Source organism: Osmia bicornis, unplaced genomic scaffold, assembly GCF_907164935.1.
Source record: "Osmia bicornis bicornis unplaced genomic scaffold, iOsmBic2.1, whole genome shotgun sequence".
Taxonomy (NCBI): domain Eukaryota; kingdom Metazoa; phylum Arthropoda; class Insecta; order Hymenoptera; family Megachilidae; genus Osmia; species Osmia bicornis.
In genome coordinates this window covers 1-5,166 of record NW_025791128.1, presented here as the reverse complement: position 1 = coordinate 5,166, position 5,166 = coordinate 1, and positions in this window count along the sequence as shown.

The window sequence follows — 5,166 nt, the reverse complement described above, 5'->3', positions numbered from 1 at the left end:
GGAGCGTTTGAATGGTATACTTAAGCGCTTACTAAGACGAACGCTAAATAAATCATGTCTGGATTATGAAGAAATGTTAAGAGTACTTTTGGATTGCGAGGCTATAATAAATTGTAGGCCTATAACTTTTATGTCGGAAGATGATCATAATATTGTACCACTTTCACCATCTATGTTTTTGCAAGAAATTAAAGAAATTGGCGTAATAGACCTCGACAAAATTGAAAATTATCAACTAAATAAAAGATATGCATATAGGCAGCGGATAAAAAACGATTTGAGGCAAAGATTTCGTTCTGAATATTTAGGAGCACTAGCTCATCAAAAATGTAAGATTAAAAATAATCGTAATATTAGGATTGGAGATATTGTTTTAATCGGTAGCGACAATTTAAAGCGAATTGACTGGCCATTAGCGCTAGTTAAGGATATTTTTAAAGGTATAGACGACAATGTTCGCGTGGTTCGATTGATGACTGCTACAGGAGAATTGACAAGACCGATACAAACAGTTTATCCGTTAGAATTAACGTATGGTGATAATGAGCGATTCAACGAAAATATAACGGAAGAGTGTAGTAATAATCATATTGTAGACGAACCTAACGAAACACATACTGTGGATAAGTTACGAGAGGAACGAACGACGAGGAGCGGGAGAACTGTAAAAATTCCCGAGCGTTTAAAGTATGATAAATTTTAGATTATGTTTTTTTTGTTTTTTTTCAATGTATGTTTTCTTATTATAATAGTTCGAGTATACATGAATGATTGGAATTGAAAATAGGACTGTATTTTAATTTCAATGGTGGGAGGATGTTGAATTGTATGTATACTCGAGAGGTTTTGGTGATGTCTGGTCGGGAACGTCGATGAGTGACGAATTTTATGGCATGGCCTGGAAAAGGGACGAAGTATGGGGGAGAGTTTTTCGTCGGAATGTAAACGTTCTAGCCTGTGCAGAGTCAGTTGGATGAACGAGACGAACCAAGCCAGACAAGTTGGCGAATAAAGAGCTTACTTTATATTGTATAGGAAAAGTATTTTTTGTTTCTTCCCGATTCTCCTTTACCCGGGTCATTTTGATCGATCTCGGATCCAACAATACCATAATCATATTGTATTATTTTATTTATGTTATTAATGTTATTACATTCAAGCTACGTTCAATCTACGTTCAATTGCGTTCAGCCTGCGTTCAGTCTGTGACCATTTTAGGCATTGAATATATTATATGTTATATTATAATATTATTATTTTAGACCTTGGATTGTGTCCAGTTATTCAGCTATATTAGTTAGCTATGTTAGGCTATACTTAACCAGTATTCTGTATTAAATTGTATTGTATTGCATTATTATTATATAACTTCCTAACTTTCTATTCCATTATATTATTATAATTGAGTAAGTAAATATACAGAGTAATTAACAATGGCATATGGCATATCGAATTGCATTGAATTAAATTACTTGATACAGATTATTAATATGTGTCTGCTTTATTTTACCTGCTGTGTTTATAGCTGTGGTTATATCTGTGATGATTATATATGCGATTATATTTGCGGTTATATTTATTTGACTTAGTTTAATGGGTCTTGTATTATGGAATTTAGAAGAGTCTATCTGGATTGGATGGATTAATGAGTTTATATCATATGCGTATATTGCGTTTATAATCCCTTTGCATATTTTAAGGGTGGTTTTGATTCTGATTCTGGTTTCTTGTTTCTTAGTTCTTAGCTCCTTAGTTCCTCTTGTAGTATCATGCATTGTTTCTAAGCTTTCGGGGGTGGTTTGGGCTCCCAGGCATTGTCAATTAATTGTAGACTATAAGATGTATCATATATCCTTTAGCAATTTAGATATGAATGACGTGTAACGACATTGGTTTATTGGTTTATTGGTTTATTGTTCGCCGTTCACTATTCACTATCCTTATTCTTTTCTTACTTTTGTTCTTGGTCACTTGACATGTTTCAGTGACTTCTTCTTCAATTGAGTGTTACGTTTTACGTTCCATGTTCCTATAATTTTATTCACTGCTCTTTTGTAGCTCTTCGTACCCCCCCTCAGGATAATGTTTTGCATACTATGTTTAATTCAATTCTAGTGCAGCTGTGACAGTTGTAAATCTGTGTATTTTGAATACTTACGGTACTTTATGCAATCTTTTGTACATTAATTACCTTTTCTTAATTACAATTCTGATTCTGATTTTGATTCTGATTTGGAAAGTGTTAGTTCAGTATTGGTTAATACGGCTGTTGCTCAGGGAGGCATACGCTGCAGTAGTCCGTCCTGCATGATACAATGTCTTTATGGTTTTCTGTACATACATATATGCGTTATGGTTCCTTAAATTCTTTGAATTTCTTGACCGTGGATCTCATATGACTTTCTTATAGAAGTGTCTGGCTTGGTTTAGCACCTATATGTCTTTTCTATTAATTGGTATTAAAGGGAGTTTAATGGAACTGCATCATTTAAACTGACTATGGTATGAGGAGTTTAATTAATTATCTACATCGGTATACTTATTAAATTGATTATATTTGGAGTGTTTTCGTTACATATTATATATACACATATGTTCATAGTAATTTTGATCTATTGTAGTGTAGTTTAGTTTTCTTGTACCTTTATATTATGATTTAGTAGTAATATGGTTGTATGTGGGGTTTATTATTGATTAGTTTTCACCACGCGCTGTATTGCATCGACTTACCTGTATCAGTATTAATATGAATACCATACTTATCGGAGCGGTATTATAATCCAGTAATAATCTAATCTACTCAATTTATAACTATTTGAATTGTTTGATCTGCCTTATGGTTTATGCCGATTTAGGTCTCATGTGCTCCCCATATTATATCAGATGGGTATTCTCTTCTCCTGTTATCCGGTAATTGCACTCTACCACCACTTCCATTGGCTGGCGTTAGGGCTTCCTGCAAATAGACTAGGATTATGTTACATTTTACATTTAATACTATGGTTAATTTCAGATGTTAACAGTTCTGTCTCTTCCTATTATTCTCATTATGAGGTATATGTTGCTACTTATCTTTATTGATGATTTGCTCGCAATAATTTCTAATTGTTTTTTATTGCCTTCATTTGATCATTGATTGTACTCCATCATGTTCGCTTGCCAACCACGTTGAGGTTGTGGTCGCGTAAATGTTCCTGCAAGTAAATTTAAGTAGCTTAATAGTTTCAATGAATGGTTTCAATTATTAGTATTACATTACGCTCACCTATTTATTTTCTTCCCAGCTTACTTTCTGGTTATACCCTATATTCTATATTTTATACTGTACCTTATTTACCTTTACCTCTGATAATAATTAGTAGCATTCTATGTTATGTTATGTTTGCTTCTCTTCTCTCATGCCTGGCTTGCTATTTGCTATCTATCTGGCGACTTCATTTTACTTTACGGTTCACACCCTTAGTTTATATCATCTCAAATTTATGGTTTATCTTGAGTTTAATTTTATGTGATTATATTGTGCGCTAGTGTTGAATGTTAAATATTCCTCTTCTGCTATTTGGCTGCTCGGCTGTATGTATGTATGTTTGACGTTTTAGGTTTGGAGGTTTTGTTGGTCATTTGCTTATGTCCAGTTCACATATGCTCGCTTGCCTGCTTGCGTGCAATACTACTTATGTTTACTTCACAGTTTCTCACGTTCTCATATTGCTTACTGTTTCTTTTACTGTTAACTATTCATTAACTGCTCTAATGCATTAGATGCATTAGATGCATATATATATTTATTTCCCGTTGTATTTGTGATTTGATTTAACCAGTTTTAGTATGTTTAGTATGTTTAGTATGCTTATTATGACAGCTGTTATTGAATGTATGGGCTCCTCTATTCTATTCATGGGCTTCATGTGCTTATTAATTCCTATTCATTATTCATTATTTATTTATTCATTTATTCTTTACTCATTATTTATTCATTATTTATCGTTGCATATTTGGGACATTCGAAGCGCTACTCGAAGCGCTATGCTTGTCATGAGCGTGTGTGTGTGTGTGTAAAGTATGTATGGGACAGGTCATCGAGGATTGCAGCCTACCAAGATGTGGCACAGTCAACCGGGGAAAGGACTCGGCCCGGGCCCTGGCTGTGCTGAAGAGCAAGCCCTGTTAAAACAGGTGAACACATGGCGCGACCACCCGTTGAGCAGGAGCTCCGGTTCCTGGTCGTGGCCGAAGAAAAATGGCCTGTCCTCGTGGAAGGTCAGGTGGGCGTGATGACACCTAGGATAAGCCACATCATCATTATCAACCAACCATGGTGGACGAAGATCGACACGGTCAGCCGTGGAGATACGATGTCCCGGTTCCTGGCCGTGTCGAAGAGCCAGCTCCTGCCCTGGCAGGTGACCACATGGCGCGACCACCCGGAATGGGCTTACTTCGGTTCCTGGTCGTGGCTGAAGAAAAATCCTGTGCCTTACCGTACAGGTTGAAAATGTCCTACCGCTGGATCGGAGGTGCAACGGCGTGGATCCGCAGTTGCCCCATGTGCCTAGCGCATGGCGTTTTTGCGGGCGGCCGCAATAACGCGAAATGCGTTGAAGTGCCGAAGCGTCGTTGTGGCTATACGCTGGTATTCCTTTATGAACTCTAACGAGTGAAAAGGTGCCGGCTGCCCACGTTAGGGGAGAGGTTTTAGTGGGTAGTATGTCCAGCCTCGGGAGTACCCACTCTGGGCTGCCCGTCTAGGTCGCCCCTTCAGGGCTGTGGCCTACTCTTGGGCTGAACTCAAACCTTAAGGTTTGGGTTGCCAGGTTGCCCCCTTCTGGCGTTGCCTCTTTGGGTTTGCCCTCACCTCACGGGCGCCAGGCTGCCCTGAAGGGCAGACATGAGCCCCACACTGCCCGGGTCCCCTCAAGCCGAATAGACGAAAAGGGGAACCAACCTGCGCGTGCGCAAACGCATTTCCTCTTCCAACTGAACCAAAAAAAAAAAGGTTTCAGGGGGACCCACGGACCTGGCCAAGTGTACTGGCTGGGCGGGGAGGTGATACCCCGACGTGGCGCGTCCCCAGGTGGCGGATAGGGGAATGCTCGCCATGCACTTTTCATGGAGGGTAGGAGTGAAATAAAATAGCTCCCGCGGACCAAACACCAAGGGAAGGAA